Source organism: Chlorocebus sabaeus, chromosome 14 (assembly GCF_047675955.1).
Source record: "Chlorocebus sabaeus isolate Y175 chromosome 14, mChlSab1.0.hap1, whole genome shotgun sequence".
Lineage (NCBI taxonomy): Eukaryota > Metazoa > Chordata > Mammalia > Primates > Cercopithecidae > Chlorocebus > Chlorocebus sabaeus.
In genome coordinates this window covers 46,975,154-46,995,973 of record NC_132917.1, presented here as the reverse complement: position 1 = coordinate 46,995,973, position 20,820 = coordinate 46,975,154, and the positions used below count along the sequence as shown (strand labels likewise).

Sequence of the window (20,820 nt, the reverse complement as noted above, 5' to 3'; positions counted from 1 at the left end):
CTATTATTCCCATCTTACAGGTGATAAAACTGAGTCACAGAGAGGGTAAGTACATTTGCCAAGGTTAGGCAACAAACATAGGATTCAAACTCACGTTTATGTCATGCTTTTTTAAATTTTAGAGATGGAGTCTGTGTTGCTAGGCTGGAGTGTAGTGGCCATTCACAGGTGTGATCATAGCACATTACAGCCTCAAGTTTCTGGACTCCAGCAATCCTCCTGCCTCAGCCTCCCGAATAGCAGGGACTCCAGGCACTCACCACCACACTCAGCTCATGCTTCTATCACCACACCATAGCCCTTCCTCCCAATACCCCCAAGCAAGAAATAATTTCTCTCTTCCTCACCACAAGGCAGAAGACACAGACTTGGCCTTTACTACTAATGATGCAGGCTGCCCAGCCTGAACTCTGGGATCTTCCCCAGGGTACTCACCTCATGGCAGCCTCTCCAGGGGCTGGCGTTCCTGATGGAGGGGAACCGGCAGCTCCAAGCAGAAGCCAAAAAGCCACCCCAGCCTGGCCCTCCAGACGTCCTGGAGCCCTACTAGGAGTATCTGTGATAAGCCTTTCAAGGAGTCCTTGTGGGTTCCAACACAGAGTCATTTAAATGGTTTATTGCCCCATAAACAGGGCTCTGCAAGGACGCTGCAGGCCGTGTTGATTCAAATGCTCACTATCTGTCCTTTCGGGTTTGGATTTACCTTTCCCGGCTGCGGGTACTTCCTTATTCTGGGCAGGCTGACCTTTGCCGAAGCAAAGTGGATATACTGTACTGGCAGAATGCCCTCCCACCTCCCGGGCCTGCATGGCGAGGAGCTGGAGGAATGTTCTTCCTCTCGCTTCAGCCTGAGTGAACTGGGTTTACCTAAGGGGAAGAAAGGCTCAGGGAGGTGGTGAAAGAAATTAGGAGGCTTACAGAGTCCTCGCATCACCATCCTGAGGACCCTCTGCTGGAGCCCCACCTGGGACACAAGCCATGGCTCATTACCTGTTTTATCTCATTCAGTCCTGTCCTCATAACTACTTTTTTTTTTTTTTTTTGAGATGGAGTCTCGCTCTGTCCCCCAGGCTGGAGGACAGTAGTGTGATCTCGGCTCACTGTAACCTCTGCCTCCCGGGTTCAAGCAATTCTCCTGCCTCGGCCTTCTGAGTGGCTGAGATTACAGGCGCATGCCACCACGCCCAGCTGACTTTTGTGTTTTTAGTAGAGATGGGATTTATCCATGTTGGACAGGCTGGTCTCGAACTCCTGACCTCAAGTGATCAACCTGCCTTGGCCTCCCAAAGTGCTGGGATTACAGGCGTGAGCCACCACGCCCAGCCATGCCATGAACTCCTGGGAGTCCCAATGCTTTGCTGTGGTGGTTCTTTCAAGCCGAGACACCTTCCTACCATGCAGCACCATTGACTCAGGTGCAAGCCCTCTCAGAGATCCAGTCACTGGCCTAGCTCAGCTATGCATTGGAATAATCCTTTCCCCACTTTTTCCCTCCTCCTTGCTCCTGTAGGAATTTCTCCCAGATAATGAAATTGCCTGGGCCCAGACTTCTGGCCAGCTGGATCCCACCACAGCACTGACTGCTGATTCCACAGTTTTTGGGATTTGTGCTTACTTGGCCCTACGACGGATTCTGGAGAAAGCTCTTTCAATTTCTGACCAACCATCTCCCCTCCCCATCCTTCATCCTCATTAGTCCAGTGTTTCCATCCAAGCCTTGTATTTTTCTCTGCAGGTTTTGCAGCCCTTGCCATGAGTGACCAGTTGCTGGTAGCATTGCTGCTGCCTATTGCTATTCTGGGGTAGGGACTGAGGATGTGCTGTGATTACCCAGACCAGAAGGAAGCTCAGAAAGCACTGGTCCTCTCAGGTGGCACCTAGATCCAATGTGAGCCATGGGGGATGAGGGGTGGTTTAAGTGAAAAGCTTTGGAGTGGTGGTCCCTCTGATATGCCAGGAAATTACTTCCAGGCAAAAGAAACAGAGGAGAGTCAATTTTCTAATGTTACTGGTGCCATACCAACAAGGTGTCAGCTAGAAACCTGTCTCTGTCTCTGTCTCTGTCTCTCTCTCTCTCTCTCTCTCTCTCTCTCTCTCTCTCTCTCAGATTCTAGCCTGCAAAACCTGAGGACTGGCCTCAGGCTAGTCAGAAATTTGCCTGAAAACATCATTCCTTGGGGTGGTGGGACTTCTGGGTAAGCCAGTGTGATTTGAATTCCTGATTTCTTATACTCCCTTCTAACCAACCACCTGAATGCTGATCTCTACCAGCTGTGCCTTGCATTTCAATCAGCAGCCTTACAAAATGATGATGATGATGAGGAGGAGGAGGAGGAGGAGGAGGAGGATAGCCAACATTTACTGTTCTTTAGCTACTGTTCTAAGTACTTTACAAATACTAGATAATTTTATCTTCTTAACACTGTCACTACTCCCATTTTACAGATGAAGAAAGCAAGGCTTAAATAGATCACATGATTTGGTCAAGGTCATTCATGTCATAGAGCCTGAATCCAAATCCAGTGAAGCCTCCAGAGCCTAGGTTCTAACCATGACCCAGTGTTGCCTATTGATGGTACAGTGTAGGTTTTTTCTTCTTCCTTTTTCTTGTTTGGAAAGTCTTTATTGAATTATAATTGGCATACCATTAACTGCAAATATTTGAAAAATACAATTTTATGAGTTCTGACATACATACACCCATAAAACCATTGTTACAATCAAGATAATGAATATGTCTGTCATTCCCAAAAGCTTCCCTGTGCCCCTTGGTAGTCCATTCCTCACTCCCCACCCCATCCTGTTCCTAGGCAACCAATCATCTGTTTTCTGTCAGATTAATTTGCATTTTCTAGAGTTTTATATATGGAAGCAGACAGCATGTACTCTTTTTTTGTCTGGCTTCTTTCACTCAGCATAATTATTTTTAGGTTCATCCATATTGGTGCATGTATCAACAGTTCATTCCTTTCTATTGCTGAGTACTATTCCATCATATAGGTGTACTAAATTCATTTATTCAACTCTTGATGGACATTGAGTTGTTTACAGTTTTTGGCTATTACAAATAAAGCTGCTATGAACCTTCAAGTGCAAGTCTTTTGTGCACGTTTTCATTTTCCTAGGGTAAATATCTAGGTGGAGAATGGCTAGATCATATAGTAAGTATGTATATGTTTAATTTTGTGAAAAATGGCCAAACTATTTCCCTAAGTGGTCATGCCTTTTTATATCCCCACCAGCAGTGTATGAGGAGTTCCAGTTGCTCCACTTCCTCAACAACATTTGGTATAGTCTTTTTTTATCTTTTTTTTTTTTTCTTTTGAGATAGAGTCTCACTCTTGTTGCCTAGGCTAGAGTACAGTGGCCTGAGCATAACTCATTGTAGCCTCAACCTCCCAGCCTCAAGCAACCCTCCCACTTCAACCTTCTGAATAGCTGGGACTACCATGCCCAGCTAATTGAAAACAAAAAAATTTTTTTTTTAGAGACGGGGTCTCACTATTTTGTCCAGACTGGTTTCAAACTTCTGTGTTCAAATCATCTGCCCACCTCAGCCTTCCAAAGTGCTGGGATTACAAGCATGAGCCCCATGCCCAGCTGGTATAGTCTTTCTAATTCTAGCCATTCTAGTATAAATATAGTAGTTTCTCATCCAGGTTTTAATTTGCATTTCCCCCAATGACTAATTATGTTAAGCTACCTATTCATGTGCTTATTTGCCATTTTATATCTTCTTTGGTGAAATGTTTGTTAAAATCTTTTTGACTGCTTTTTAAAAATTAGGTTGTCTTCTTATAGAGTTGTAAGAGTTCTTTATATATCCTGGAACAAGTCTTTTGTCAGAAATAGGTTTTGCAGCTTTTTATATGTCCCACCTTTTCATTTTTGTAACAATGTCTTTTGAAGAACAAAAGTTTTAAATTTTGAAGTCCAATTTATTGATTTTTAAATAGTTCAGGCTTTTTTTTTTTTTTTTTTTTTCTCCTGACGAATGCCTGAAGAGAAGGTATTCTCTGTTTTGTTGTTGTTGTTGTTGTTGTTTTTTGAGACAAAGCCTCACTCTGTCTCCCAGGCTGGAGTGCAGTGGCACTATCTCAGCTCACTGCAACCTCCGCCTCCCAGGTTCAAGCGATTCTTGTGTCTCAGCCTCCTGAGCAGCTGGGATTACAGACATGAACCACCATGCCCAGATAATTTTTGTATTTTTAGTAGAGATGGGGTTTCACCATGTTGGCAAGGCTGGTCTCTAATTCCTGACCTCAAGTGATCCACCTGCCTTGGCCTCCCAAAGTGCTGGGATTATAGACATGAGCCACTGTGCCCCCTGCTTTTTTTAAAATTGTGATAAAATATGCAAAACTTTTAAAATTACCATTTTAACCTTTTTTTTTTTTTTTTTTTTTGAGATAGAGTCTCACTCCTGTTGCCTAGGCTGGAGTGCAGTGGGACTGGCTAATTGTTTGTGTTTTTAGTGGAGACAGGGTTTCGCCATGTTGCCCAGGCTGATCTCAAACTCCTGGGCTCAAGTCATTTGCCCAACTCAGCCTTCCAAAGTGCTGGGATTACAAGCATAAACCACCATACCCAGCCTCATTTTAACCATTTTTAAGCGTACAGTTTGGTGGCATTAAGTATATTCACACTGTTGTACTTTGTGCTTTTTAAATTCTTTTGAAGAATTTTTGCCATATCCATGGTCACTAGGATTTTCTCTTATGTTTTCTGTCAAAGTATATAGTTTAATATTGTTAGCCTTTATAGATCAATTTTCCTTTTTTTTTTTTTTGAGATGGAGTCTCACTCTGTCATCCAGCTTCCGCCTCTAGGTTCAAGCGATTCTCAAGCTTCAGCCTCCCAAGTAGCTGGGACTACAGGTGCGTGCCACTACGCCCAGCTAATTTTTGTATTTTCAGTAGAGATGGGGCTTCACCATGTTGGCCAGGCTTGTCTCGATCTCCTGACCTCAAGTGATCCACCTCCCTCAGCCTCCCAAAGTTCTGGGATTACAGGCGTGAGCCAGTGTGCCCGATCAGCCTCTACAGATCAACTTCAAGTTAATGTTTACATATGGAATGAGGTAATGATTGATATTCCTTTTTGCATATGACTAAACACTTATTCCTGCACAATTTGTTGAAAAGATTATCCTTTTCCTAATGATTTACATTGGCACCTTTGTCAAAAATCAATTGGCTGTTTTAAAAACTATTTTCCAGGTTTGCTTTCAACAGGTTGCCTTCTGATTTCCACATAGCGTCTTCCTAGATGGACTCTTCACCTATCACTCTGCTCTGACCTGGCTCCCAAGCTTTCCTTGCTGTCTTACAGGTTTCTAGTGATACTTTCCAGTCTTACCTAATCCCCTGCCTATCCCCTAATCTGCTTTCAGCCTTGCTCCAGTCTTCCTTGTCTGGGCTCTGTGCCCAGCACCTGAGCGAGCCTTGTTGCTGCCCACAGTCCTGATGCCATCAGAATCCTGGAGGGCAAAAGCTGCAGTTAGGTCCTGCTCAGGGCCCAGGGAGCTCCAGCACAGCTGTCTTTCCCTGCCTGTTACCCAGGAAACCCTGACACTGGGGACCAGAGATCCAGCCATTGTAGCAGTGACCTGGCTGCCAGGCTGTCTCAAGACCTTACTAGTTATTGTGACCATGTCAGCCCAGTTGTGAGCCCCCATTAGAGCCAGAAATGAGATTTGGTCAAAGGAATATTGATAGATAAAACTGAACAAGAAGAATGAACAGCCTTGTAGACCAATGTTCTCTCACATGGAAAGAAAACTTTTTAAAGCATATCTGTTTATGGATAGCACTACAAAGTCTCCGTATCTTTATATGATTTGGAGGCAAAATGACCACAAAGGATGATCTGCACCAATCAGACTTCATGTCTGATGAACAGACCCTTGGAGAAGCCTTGAAATGACTTCCTTACATTGTTTAGACTTCTCTCCCGAAGCGGGCAGGCAGTCCCCCTAGTTTTGCTCAAGCTTGTTGGGAGACATCACGCTGTATCCATCAGGGTAGATCCTGGGAAACTGATCTCAACAAGAACCATGCAGCTTGCCTCCCAGACTGCTTCACGTTCAGACCTCAAAGCAGCCTGCAGAGGGGAATATCTTCTAGAAGGATTTTATTTTGAATTCAGCTGAAAGAGGGTACTACACAGAATATCGAAGGTGAAGCTGTATTGCATTTTTCACAAGGAATAAAAAGCAATACCTGTGGTCAGTACATGTGCAGGGGAGCATTTGAGGGAGGCTATATCCTAGCACAAATATTCCTCCATGCCCAAGAGGCTGGTAGGACAGATGCCATGAATGAATGTGTTGTTGTGCCTAGGCACTGGGCTGAGTTGTTTTTATAGCCACTGGACCTACTTAGACTGTTGCCTTTGTGAACCAAAAGCTCCAGGTTGGGAGGTTAGACATGGAATCAGGGGGTTTTATTTGGGTGGTGTTCTACCTGGTTCATTCAGGGATAACCGTATTAATACTAAGTTTTAACCAAAGTCACCACCACCCTGGGCAGGAAGCCACACACTCACTCTTCTGGAAATGCATGCAGCCTGATTCTCATGTGGGTTGTGTTGAATGGAGAGAGAATACCTGGATGTGAGGTTACAGAGATATGAGAAAGAAGTGGGGCATGGATTAGCATCATTGTATACTAATTAGCCAACTGTCTATGAGTCTTCTAGAATAAAGTAAACCAGGCCGGACGTGGTGGCTCACGCCTGTAATCCCAACACTTTGGGACTGCTGAGGTGGGAGGATCACCTAACATCAGAAGTTCCAGATCAGCATGGCCAACATGGTGAAACCCTGTCTCTACCAAAAATACAAAAATTAGCCAGGCGTGGTGGCGTGTACCTGTAATCCCAGCTACTTGGGAGGCTGAGGCAGGAGAATCGCTTGAACCTGGGAGGTGGAGATTGCAGTGAGACAAGATGGAGCCACTGAACTCCAGCCTGGCCGACACAGCAAGATTCGGTCTCAAAAAAAAAAAAAAAAAAAAAAAAAAACAACCAGAAAGCAAACCAGGGATAGTCTCTTTCCAGGTCCACTCTTGGGAACAGAAGTAAATCAAAGAGGCTTATGCTGGAGCTTGACTCTGACATTTCAGGACTTTAGGGACTCTCATCTCTTCTCAGGCTCTTCATGGTAAATAAAGTCTTATTAAAAATGAAGCATTTTAGGACATAGTTCCTGATGTGCCCAAGTTTCAGGCTATACTCACTGGTAGGCAGATTAAGCAGAGGCTTTTGTGGTTTGGAATCCAAGTGGTGTTATGAAAAAAGCATATTCTGTAGAGTCAGATATATCTGAACTGAAGTCCTAGTCCTGCACCTATCATCTGAGCAAGTTTGGAAAGTCACTCAACTTTGTTTCTTTGTCTATTAAATGAGGTAATACCTGTCTCATAGGGTTGTTACAAAGATTATTACTTTTTAAAAATAGTAGCTACTTTGAATTGAATATTTGCTATGTGCCAAACACTGTGCAAAACACATGTATTAAATTATTTAATCTGAACTCACTATTTAAATGGTATAATATTTGCAAAGTGCCTGGTACACGGTAAGTTACACAGTAAGTGTTCAGTAAATGGTAGCTGCTGCTATTGTAATATTTCAGAGATACAAAGACGGGCTTCTTGCTCCTCTTATTCTCCTCTTCCCCAGACAGTTCATGCCTAAACTGAGAAAGGTGGTCAAAAACATAATCATCTCTGGAAAAGAGAAAACACTGGCATTGAAATGAATCCCAAAGTATAAATGACTAATAACATAATCTGTCCTGAGAGTGAGTTTTGATAGGGCAAGGAGGTGAGGAAAGGTGAAGAGGCAGAGGTGGGGAAAAAAGATAAACACTGAAGATAAACTTTGCCAGCCCTGCCTAAAACATTCTGCTGCAGTAGACTTAAGGGGTTGCAAAGTGAATTGTCATGGGCCAGTAGGAGATTTTCTGTACATTTGTTTTTTAGGTCTATTTGAGTGGAGAATGGAAGGGGAGGTCAGAGAGAGCTCAGGGAAATTCTGTTTCTGCATCGTTAAATTTTGGGCAGCACTTGAAATCAGGGAGATAGAATTTCCTGAGCCTAGGGGAATCTCTGTGGGAAGTCCAGGGACAATGAGCAAAATCTATCTCAGAGCAATCTCTGGCTATTTCAGTTCACTTCCTTTCACCTTGGGGATAGTATTACCCAGGAGTAGGGACCCTGAGACCTTCAAATGGGTCTGTGGCTGGCACGAGCTATTCTTCAGATGCTTGCCACAGGCCCCAAACTCAGGCTGAGCTTCTTATAAAAATATCCTGGTTTTCTGTTTCCATAACTTACAATGTGCTTGTTCCAGGAAGCAAACACCTTCAAGGGCAATTAGCAGAAAACTTGTGGAATTCTCCAATGCAAGGCAGTATTGAAGCAAAGTGAAACACTTCTGAGAAAAGGTTCTGGGGAATTTATGTAATGAATCTCCAAAGACATATTTATATGTTTATGCACTTTTGTTTTGGTTTCCTTGCTTCTCTCTGAGTTTAAAAATTATTATTTTTGTATATATCAAAATAGCCTTTGAGTTTTACATTTTACATTTGAGTTTTACATTTTACAAAGTGATTGTTTCTTATGGCTGCAGTAAAAAACAACACAAGGCAGATCCCTCAAGTGTTAAAAGCATCTACCCAACATTCCAGGGAATGTCAGAAGAAGTGTATGTTGAGGGTGGCATGATGGAAAGCAGGATAAAGTGCCAGGCTGCTCAGTTCATATTTGGTCGCTCATTCATTCATCAAATCCCAATTGATGAATTTATTTTTTTTTTATTTTATTTTATTTTATTTTATTTTATTTTTGAGACAGGGTCTCACTCTTTCACGTACAGTGGTGCAATCATGGCTCAATGAAGCCTTGACTTCCCGGGCTCAAGCCATCCTTCCATCTCAGCCTTTTCAAATAGCTAGGACTACAGGCATGGACCACCATGCCTGGCTAATTAAAAAATTTTTTTTGTAGACACAGGGTCTCCCTATGTTGCCCAAGCTGGTCTTGAACTCCTGGGCTCGAGTAATCTTCCTGCCTCAGTCTCCCAAAGTACTAGGACTATAGGCATAAGCCACTGTGCCCAGCTGTGAGCACCCATTTTGTGCCACACACTCTGCTGGATGCTGGGGATATAGCAATGAGCAAAACAGATGAAACTCCCTGCCCTCATGGAGCTTACTTTCTAGATGGGGGAAGCATAGGCAGAGGCTCAGAAGTGTGAACGTGCCTGGAGTGCTGGAGGAGCAGCAAGAGTGTGTGGCTGGGGCAGAGGGTCAGACAGAGCAGCAGGAGAGAAGGTCAGGGAGTGACAGGGTCAGACCATGTGGGCCGTGAAGGTCATAGTCAGGGTTTTGCCTTTACTCTGAGTGAGGTGGGGGAGCTACTAGGAGAATGTGAACAGAAGAGAGGCATGGTCCCACCTACATTATAACAGAATGCCCCTGGTTGCTATGTGAAGAATAGACTTCAGGGCACAAGTGGAAACAGGACCTCCAAGGAGGCTGCTGCAATAGTCTGACTGGACACAGTGGTGCATGCCTGTAGTCCCAGCTCCTCAGGAGGCTGAGGTGGGAGGATCACTTGAGCCCAGAAATTCAAGGCTGCAGTGAGCTGTGATTGTATCACTGTACTCCAGCCTGGGTGACAGAGGGAGACCTCATCCCTATTAAAAAAAAAAAAAGAGTCTAGGCCAAAGGTGATGGTGACTTGGACCAGGGCTGTGGCAGAGGGAGTGATGAGAAGTGTAGTTTGAGTCCTGGACATTTTTTCAAGATGGTGCTGGTAAGATTTGCTGACAGACAAGATGTGCAGTGCTTCCAGATCCTGACCTAGTGTACAGTGTTTTCATTTGATGGCAAATATGGGACCTCCAGGGTTTTTTTGGTATCAAGTATTAGACCCTGCTCACACAAAGTTAGAAATGGGGATTTCTCTGGAAGGACATGCGATATCTCACAGACAAGAAGGAAAAGCAGTTTTAACACTTGGCTTGGAAATGATAATGTGGGATCTTAGTACAACAGCAACCAGCAGGCCTACCTTGGGCCACATTAATCATGTGGTCATTGCTGAATGGAGCCACCCAGATAGGGGAGTAATGCTTCCTATAGGCAAACTGGGATCAAAAGAAAGAGGGCCAGTGGGTGTTAGACAGGCAAAACCCACAGATGTTTAGACTTCATTCCAGTTTAGAGCTTAAGAGATAAAAGAAACAGAGGCTCAAGTTTTGATCAATCACAAAGTAGACAGGGGAGGAAATCATCTGGCTCTTCCCTTGAGCTGTGTTGAGAAAAGAGTCCTGGCCCGGAGGGTCATGCATCTGGTCTGAGCTCTGCTGCTCACTACCTGTGCTACTTCAGGCCAGCAGCTTAACTTCTCTGCCTTGGGCTCATAGTGGACCAGAGTAAAAGCTGCAAACCTTGTCTTCACCAAGGACCACTTTGATGATTTCTCCCACTCACCTCCCTCTCTTCCCCAATAAACACATTAATTCATGGCTTTATCCTGTAGAAATGTACAATATGCATGAGACTTCTTGAAATGTTGAGATCAGAGGAAGAGCGATTTGAAGCAGGAAGTGAATGGGCAAGGCAGGAGGAGGAGCACAAATGACAGAGCACTGCAATATTTCATATGTAGGATTAGGAAAATCTTCATGTTCTCTCCTATTGTTCACTTTCTGACCTTACTGAGGCCAAAGAAACTGTGTCCTCTGAAACGTTTGATCCACCCAGGGTTTTCTGAGCGTCAAGATACCATTTGTTACACTGTCACCTTGAATTCCCCACTGGGGTTGCTGCACAGGCTATAGATGTGAACGCAGCAAATTGCACCGGGTTGCTCCTCCATCCACACTGAGCACTCCCTCCCAAGCGGCACCCTCCTCCCTAGCACTTATGCCCACTTACATTTCATACCAGCCTATTTAGTGCTTGATTACATATTGCTTTGAATTGTTCCCCAGCCCACTCAGATCAGAGCCTCCCACCTTCCAGCCCGCCCACTCCTAACTCCCAGTGTGCTAGATTTTCAACCTCCTCAAAACCTGTAGTCTATTTCCCCTGCCATTTTTCTGCCACTGCATCAGAACCTTCCCCCCACTTCTTCATTTCCTTCTCTACTTCACCTATGCTTCCTGGGCCATCTCATCACCCTCCTTTGCCTAAGCCCTCCCTCCCCTCTGCCCTTTTCCTGCTGCTGCTCCAGTCTGGCTGCGGCCCAGCCTTATCAGGCAGCTCTTCCTACATTCTGACATCTGGGTTCCTGGGCTCCTGAGCTCTGCTGGAGAAAATCACAGCCCACGCAGATTGGCGCTACTACAAAGTCATCATCTGCACAGCCTAGTGGGCTGCTGAACAGCCTGGAAACACTTCTTAGTGTCCGTGTCAGCAAACCTCCCCCTTCTCCACCATGGCCCTTCTAAGTGTTTCCCACCCTTTGAGCTTTGCTGAGAAAATAGAGGCCATCAGGTAGGAATTCCCTTGTTTATATGCACCCACTTCTCTGCCCCACCAAGAAACATATGCTTCCCTCCAGCGTTCCTACCTTCCTCCAAGCTGAGAGGCTGTGCTACCTCCTACCTGTCCAAAGGCAACCCCCTCCTGAAAGCTCTGCAGCCTTGGCAGCTTGGCTTCATGTATTCTCCTCTCTCTCTCCTCTACCTTCCATCTCTCTCTAGTTCATCTGATCTTTCTCCTAAGCAAGTAAACCTTCCCTCTCTACCATCCTGTGCCTCTTCTCCTTCCCAGCTCTATTAGTCCATTTTCACACTGCTGTAAATAACTGCCCGAGACTTGGTAATTTATAAAGGAAAGAGGTTTAATTGACTCACAGCTCGGCATTGCTGGAGAAGCCTCAGGAAACTTACAATTATGGCGGAAGGTGAAAGGGAAGTGAGGCACCTTCTTCACAAGGCAGCAGGAAGGAGAAGAGTGAACAAGCGAAAGTAGAAGAGCCCCTTATAAAAACCATCGGATATCGTGAGAATTCACTCATTATCACAAGAACAGCATGGAGGAACCAGCCCCATGACTCAGCTACCTCCACCTGGTCTCTCCCTTGACATGTGGGGATTATGGGGATTACACCTCAAGATGAGATTCTGCATGGGGACACAGCCGAACCTATCACCAGCCAAATGTGATGGTAGAGCAAGTTTGGTGAGGCACAGCCTGCTATGACAGTAAAATGCACAAAGGACAAGAGTGACCCTCTCATTGTCCAGTCTGTGGCCACTTTCAGCTCCTGCCTTACTTAGGACACCCTTTTTTTGAGACAAGGTATCATTCTGTTGCCCAGGCTGGAGTGCAGTGGCACAATCACAGCTCACTGTAGCCTCAAATTCCTGGGCTCAAGTGATGCTCTTGCCTCAGCCTGCTGAGTAGCTAAGACTACAGGAGTACACCACCAAATCTGGCTGATTTTCTAATTTTTTTGTAGAGATGGAGTCTCATTTTATTGCCCAGGCTGGTCTCAAACTCCTGGCCTCAAGTGATCTTTCCACCTAGGTCTCCGAAAGTACTAAGATCATAGGTGTGAGCCGTAGCATCTAGCTAAGAAATGATGCTCTTGACCCTGTTCTCATCTTGATTCTCTCCCCTCTCTTGACCCCTATGATGACACTCTGTTCTCCTGCTCCCCCTCTGTATTCCAATTGTAGCCTTTGCCTCTTCTCCCTGGCACTCTCCTGCTGAGGCTCCTTCAGGCACTGGCCTCCACCTCCTGGGTGAAATCCAGGTTCCTTTGGACAGCAGACAAGGGCCTCTGCCATTTGGCTTATCCACATGATTTACCCTCCTTCTCCACTGGCTATATCCTCTCTCATCTCTGTGACTTTGTGCATTTCTTTACTCTGCTTGGAATGCCCTTTGTCCCTCTCTGCCACCTCACTGGGAGAACTCCTATTCATCTTTAGTGATCAGCTCAGGTGTTGCCTCATCCTGTAATAATAATAGTAATAATAATAATAATGCCTCATCTGAATTTCCAAAACACCCTGAGAGTGTCTTGGTCTTAGCACTTATCACATTAAATAGAAATGATCTATTTACCTGTGTGTGCTCCACTAGTCTGTCAGCCACGCTCAATGCCTGGCACAGCTTGGCATGCAATTAAATGCTCAATCCATGTTTACTCATTGAATGAATGAGTCAATGTTCAGTTATCCTTCAGTATAGATGGGGGATTGGTTCCAGGACCCCCCACTGACACCAACATCACAGATGCTTGAGTTCTTCATATAAGATGGGTAGTATTTGCATATAACCTATGTAATCTTCCTGTATACTTTATATCATTTCCAGATTACTTATAATACCTAATACAATGTAAATGCTATGAAAATAGTTATTATACTGCATTGTTTAGGGAACAGTGACAAGAAGAAAAATCTGTACACGTTCAGTACAGAACGAAACTATCCATGTTTTCTTCCAAATATTTTCAACCCATTTGTGGTTGAATCCACAAACGTGGAACCCACAGACACAGAGGAACAACTGTATTTTGTTATTGTTCCCAGCGTGGCTACTCCTGGGCAATGAATGTGATCAGTCTTCTCAGAGCATTTTTATGTGGTAGATATATTTTCTTATTGTGATTAAAACACATGTAATGCAAAATTTACCATTGTAATCATTTTAAAATATAAATCCAGTAACATTCAGTACCTTCAGAATGTTGTGCAACTACCACCACTTTCTATGTCCAGGACATTTTTATCCCTATACCCCTTCAGCAGTCATGCTCCATTCCTCCATCCCCTGGCAATTACTGATCTGCTTTCTGTCCCTATAGATTTGCCTATTCCAGATTTTTCATATAAATGGAGTCATATATGTGACCTGTAGTGTATAGTTTCTTTCACTTAGCATAATGTTTTCAAGGTTTATCCGTGTTTTAGCATGTCTCAGTACTCTTTCTTCTATTTATTTATTTATATATATATTTTTGAGATAGAGTCTCCCTCTGTCACCCAGGCTGGAGTGCAGTGGTGTGATCTCAGCTCACTGCAACCTCCGCCTCCTGGGCTCAAGCCATCTTGCCTCAGCCTCCCCAGTAGCTGGGACTACAGGCATGCACCACCATGCCCAGCTGATTTTTGTGTTTTTAGCAGAGACAGGGTTTTGTCATGTTGGCCAGGCTGGTTTTGAACTCCTGGCCTCAAGCGATCTGCCCACTTTGACTTCCCAAAGTGCTGGGATTACAGGCATGAGCCACCACACCTGGCCTATTTACTTTTGCCCACAATCACTAGACACTGTTTTACTTTTTCTCTCTTTATTATTTTTTGTGATCAAGCACTTCTTTTTATGACTAAATAATATTCCATTGGATGGCTCTACCACATTTTGTTTATTCGTTCATCAACTGATGGACATTTAATTTGTTCCCACTTTTTGGCTGTTAAATAGTGCTGCTATCAACACTTGTGTACAAGTGTCCATTTAAACACCTATTTTCAATTCTTTTGGGTATATACCCAGGAGTAGAATTGTTGGGTCATATGGTAGTTCTATATTTAATTTATCAAGGAACTGCCAAACTGTTTTCTACAGTGGCTGCACCATTTTACACTTATATTACCATATACATTACATAAGGGTTTCAACCTCTCTACATTCTTGCTAACATTTGTCATCTTCTTCTTTTTTCTTTCTTTTTTTTTTTTTTTTAGTATAACCACCCTAGTCAGTATGAGTGGTAGATATATTTGAGGCATATGCTTAGTTTAAATGACTCCTCTCTGTAAGTGCCTTACTACCATCTGTAGAAGGTGGCTCCCACAGTTATTTACACACAATGTGACGCTGACCTCTGGTCATAGCTGACTGGATCATGGATGGATTCCTGAGCCAATTTGGGTCAAATATTTTTTTCCACGGAAGTCTGTATTTGAGTAGGGGTGTGGGGGATAGACCTGGTTCGTATGGCTAAGATATGAACTTGGGAGCTGTGGGTAAGCATCTTTGCTCCCTCAGGGGAACAGATCAGCAGAGGGAACTCCTCAGGAAAAAGACGAACACAAATACTCAAGAGAGAAAAGGAAATGAAAGATGGACAGAGTACATATCCCCCTGAGTTCTGACAGTTTGCAAATTCCCAGTTCTAGTCCTTTCTTAAGCCTGACTGCATTCTTGTTTTAGGGCCTATAACTTGCCCTTTTACCCTGTTGTGGCTAAGTCAATGCCAGGGAATTTCTGTTTCTTGAAAATAATAGAACCCAGGGCAACAACTCATTGCTACTCACAACCTACTTAAGAAGGCCCGGAAACTGTTGGTCAAAGCACAAGAACTATAAGGATGCTTTCATTTTTTGGCTCTAAAAATTATTTCTTGTGACCTCACCGGCCTTGCCTCTGCCCACCAACCCAGTGTAATTTGGAGGCAAATTCAGTGTTTTAATATCATCCAGTATTCATGAGGCATCCTCAAGGGCAGGGTGGTCAGCACTTTGCCACCACCTTGATGTGTCTCTTGGCATCTGTTCCAGATTTTTTTCCCCTAATAGCAGAACTCTTTCATTTGGCTCACCAAGTGTCATGTTTTCTTGTTTCAGTTATCACTGTAAATTTTCCCACTCTTACAGAGCTCTTCAAGGGCAGGAAGGCAACAGTTTAGAGGAAGGACATTAAACTGGAATTTCTGAAGGACCAAATTCTGCTCCTGTTCCTGCCACTAGCTTTGCTCTGTAATGCTGAGTAAATCATGAGACTCTATCTGTTTTCCCATCTGTGGAAGTGGGAGAGAAAAATAATACTTTCTCTGCCTACTTCACAGAGATGCAAGTTAAAATTAGGTCATGGATATGAACATTCTATGAAGCAAAAATATATAAATTGCTTTATCCATAATGGCAACGAACTCCTTTGTTTTGTATCCCACTCCCAGACATCAAGTTCAAGGGCCTCACTCAAAAATTACTTGAATTTAACTCTAGTTGATTTAAAAAAAGGGGGGGGGGACCCTGTCTCTTCATCCATTTTTCTTGAACACTGCTGAACACTTTTTTAAATTACAAAAAAAGAAAACAAGAGACACAGATCCTGTTCTGTTCTAAGGCAAGTGAATTTCGTGCCATTTCTTTTTCTTTTCTTTTCTTTTTTTTTTTTTTGAGACAGAGTCTTGCTCTATCACTCAGGCAAGAGTGCAGTGGTGCAATCTTGGCTCAACGCAGCCTCCGCTTCCCAGGTTCAAGAGATTCTCCTGCCTCAGCCTCTTGAGTGGCTGGGATTACAGGTATGCACCACCACGCCTGGCTAATTTTTTTATTTTTAGTAAAGATGCGGTTTGGCCATGTTGGCCAAGCTGGTCTCAAACTCCTGGGCTCAATCCATCTGCCCACCTCGGCCTCCCAAAGTGCTGAGATCACAGGCATGAGCCATCGTGCCGGGCCTGTTGCCATTTCTTAATGACTGTATTTATTTCCCTGTAACCTCACATGCTATTTCCTAACACGTCTCCATCATGCATATTTCTCATTAACAGTGGTTTGCAAATTTGTCTGCACAGTGAGGAGCTTAGAAAATTCTGATGCCTGTGTCCCACCCCTGGAGATTGTGATGTAATTGGTCTGGGCCATGGCCTTTGGAAGTTTTAAAAGCTCCCTAACTGGTTCAAATGTATAGCCAAGTTTGGGAATCACTGTCTTTAGAGTTCCTCTCCTTGTTAACAGATCTGATTCTCATCATCTTTGGGTTAATTCCCAACTAGGCTCTCACCTGAAGCATTTCCCTTTTAAATTACTGTAAGGAAACAACAGAGGAGATTAATCCTAAATTCATCTTTTCTTCCTACTGTGATTGCCTTGGTCTTCACCACTTTAATTGAAATCCCTTTTGATAAATGCAGTGAAGCCATTAATGGAGGCTTCGCTTATTTGCATGCACATTTCCTGTTCTTCTGTGTCTTCCCACCAACAACTTAGCTATGATTTGCATACCTTTTTTTTTTTTTCTTTTCCAATTCAAATGGCCTCTCGCTGTACCTGAGTGGCTGGCTAGGTCTAATTGCTATCTTCATTTCTGTTTGGGCAAAATTTTCCTTTCTTCACTTAGGTCATCTCCACCTTCAGGATCTGGCCAGCCAGGTCGGCCAGCTTGTCCCAAGGGTTGCTTGGGCTACACCTTACACTGAGACATCTCACAATTTGGAGCTAGACTTGGTAAAGCCATTCTGCTCTTCTGTTGTTTATCCATTCCTGGCTGACTGGGGCCAGAGGAAATCTGCTGTTGATGTGGTAATATAAGTGAACCCTCTTAGAGGTCCATGGATGACGTGGTTGACCCCACATTGGCTTCAGTCAGGAGCTAGGGCAGATTCAAACCTGAGCACGCATTCCTTTGGGTCTTTTGAGCCACCCCCTGCCCTAGGGGATTGTGTGAGCTTCATCTCAACATGGGTCTGAATTCCTAAGTAAAAACTAGGACTGCTGTTTCACCCAGACCATCCTCCCTACACGCAATGTGTCACTGTCTATCATCTGCCTTGGCCCTCCAGGTTTATAACACTATCTGATTTCCAGGGACTGGAAAGGGGGTGGGAATGATAGAAGAATAGAGGCTTTCAGTTCAACAAACATTACTGAGTCCTGGGCTGTTTCAGGCCATATGGTGCCATGGCCCCATGACAGTCCTCATTCCCTCTCCTCTCTGTCATTCACTCCCTCCCCCATTGGCTAGAGCCAGAGCACCAATCACAACCCAGGGTGAGAGTTCCAACTCACCTGTGCTATCAACAAAGGGCCAAAAATCATTCCCTCTCTCTCTCTTTTTAAGAACTGCTTAATTCTTTTAGTTGTTTAAGCTATTTTATTCTCTCTCTCTTTCCCTGAAGAAAGCAATTTTTATGTTAAAATATATTTTGAGGTATTTCAAAGAAATTTACCATTACCTTCTTTAAATTTTTATTTTTTTATTTTGGTGGGTACACAGTAGATGTATGTATTTACAGGGTACATGAGATACTTTGATACAGACATGCAATATGTAATAATCACATCAGGGTAAGCAGGGTATCCAACCCCTCAAGCATTTATCCTTGGTGTTACAGACAATCCGATTATAATCTTTTGGTGATTTTAAAATGTACAATTAAATTATTTTTGACTGTAGTCAACCTGTTGTGCTAGCAAACAGTAGGTCTTTATTCATTCTTTCTATTTTGTACCCATTAATCATCTCCACTTCCCCCTGACCCCCAACTACCCCTCCCAGCCTCTGGTAACCATGCTTCTGCTCTCTACCTCCATGAGTTCAATTATTTTAGTTTATAGCTCCCATAAATATGTGAGAACATATGAAGTTTGTCTTTCTGTGCCTGACCATTACTTTAAATGACTGGAACATACTAGCATTTTCCCACTTTACTTTTGCTTTAGGGGCCCAGGATAAATCCACAATGGCATATGATGCCTGAGGCCACAGATTGAGTCCAATAAAGGTCTCTTATCTTATGTATTATTAATGCCATATCATGATGAATAATAACTGAACCTATTGAGCACTCTTACTACATGGTGGACACTATGCTAAGCCCTTTTCATAATTAATTTTAGTGACTCCTTGCCCTACCTTATGAGGGGGGTATTATTTATTATCTCCATTTTACATAGGAGGAACTGAAGCCTAGGGAATTGAAAGCTTACTCCTCTAGTAAATGGAAGGGCTAGAACTCAGACCTAATCCGACTACTGAAAAGTCTTAATCTCTACAGTTTTCTGAGATGATCTCCTTTTAGGAAAATGTTGTCTTTCAATGTCAATAGCAAAGGTTTCTCTGATTTTGAAAAGTGAGGCCTGTATAATTATTGGGTTATAAATATAAGGGATCAAGAGTTTCATGTACTTAATAGTCACTTGAAAAATAATTATCCATGGGTTGATTGACAAGCAGCATTTTGTGCATTCAGATTCTGGATAGGGTTCTAGATATTAGGAAATGATGGAGGGGAAGCCAATTTAGCTTCCTGGGGGTTCATACAGAGGCCCTTTTCAGCCACACCTGTGCCCTGTTGTTGCACATTCCAAATCTACTCTAAAAGGCTTCCTTATTTCACAGAGATCTAATATAAAAGTGATAGAGCTGACTGACAAGGCTGAGGAAGGCTTTTGAAGGAAAAGATAGCAATTTCAGAAAATGAATCCTGCGGTTTAGAAAGAAATCAGCCGAACTTATGATCTGAGCTCATTTTGTTCTGTTCTATTAAAGAAAAAGAAAAAGAGGAAGAAGAGAAAAAAATTGCTCTATCACAAAGAAAACAATTTCCTTAAACCTGGTGAATTACAGTCTATCTATGGAGCCTGCATCCCCCTGAGATACCTAGACTTTCAGAGCCAAAAAGGGACATTTAAAGAAAGCTTTTTCATCTAAGTCCTGAATTGCACAAAAAGGAAACTGAGGCTCCAAAAGAGTCTGGAACCACACCACTAGTTAATGGAAACTCTCAGTTTTCCTCCCTTTTTTATCTTACCCCTTCTTCTTACTTTTGCTTTTTGAATGACAGGGTATTCACAGGCCACTGAAAGAAAAAATAAGATAATTTCTGGTTCTTCAAGAAAGGTCAGTGAGAGCTCTAAAACCTCTAGAAAGAAGAGGTCAAATTATTTAATCTAATTTCAGGAAACACTTTGATTTTATTAGCTGAGGGACTGAGTAAGGAGGCAAATCAAGATTTATTACTGCTTTCCATGAAAAAAGAGGAAAATGAATATTGGCTTAATGAGGGTTTGGGTCTGTAATTTAATTCCTCACCTCTAGAGAAACAACCCACAGAAAAAAGTTTAATAGATCCTATCAGTGATCTCTTGAGCTAGTAAGGAAGGGAGTCATCTGTCATTTCTCCAGGGAACTCTGGGTTCAAAGTTGCTTCTGTGGTATGGAAGTCTAGAAAAGAAGCAATCCATTGGAATCTCATTGGTCCAGAAAGCATGCCAAAAAAAGTGTTTTTGCTTCACCAGACCAGGTAACTAAACTTACAGGAAAAATTCCTAACAAAGACTTAGCCAGTGATAGTAATATTAATTCCAGGGGAAGAGTTTGGAGGTGAGATGGAGACAAAGAAGGAAGGCGGAGTTGTATCAATTCATTAAGTATTTATTGAGTGCCAACTATGTAGTAGACACCAAGAGATAAATAAAACCAGCTCTGTCCCTGGAAATGCTTGCAGATGAGTAGGAACTAGCAACCATGAAGGACCTTGTTCCCAGGATCCGGACACCAATATGCAAAACCATCCAACATCCCCAGCAGCTCATTTCCATTCTTAGACTCTTGTTCTGTTACATTTATTGGACAGTGCAGCTCACTCCTGTGGGCTACAAAACTCCCCAACTAATTAGCAGTGCACAGATGTTAACCTAGCACAGATGTTAACCTAGCAGCTGGGTGCTATACAAGGCACACATATCCAGCCAAAGTCTGAGGATGTTTAAAAGAAAAAAGAGAAATTCAGAGTCAACTGAGCATCCAGTTCTCTTCCCCAGATGTCATCAGTGCAAACAGGAAGTAGGGCTTGCCCCAGCCATGATCAGAAATTCAGCTCTTGAAGGCTGCTTCACTCTATCAAGACTTCAGCTGTTGAGGAAAGGGACTACATACTTGTGTTAAAAAAAAAAAAAAAAAAAAAAAAACCATTATCCATCATGGGATCTAATCCAGGCCAGTGCCAGTTGGATCGATCAACCTTTTAAAAATCTTTTTAGGATAAATATACAGCTATAGTCATGAATTAAAGATGTGAGGGAGAGAAAAATAGTACATAGCTTACAGTGGTTAACACT

At 43.2% G+C, this 20,820-nt stretch overlaps 1 long non-coding RNA gene across 1 annotated transcript in view; it reads left to right on the top strand.

Moving 5' to 3' along the window:
- The window catches only part of LOC119627230 (uncharacterized), a 162,506-nt gene that overhangs the window by 138,068 nt on the left and 3,618 nt on the right, over positions 1 to 20,820 (top strand). Inside the window, exon 4 of the long non-coding RNA XR_005243328.2 lies at positions 17,099 to 17,205. This is a non-coding gene — a long non-coding RNA (uncharacterized lncRNA). The remainder of the gene's footprint in view (positions 1 to 17,098; positions 17,206 to 20,820) is intronic.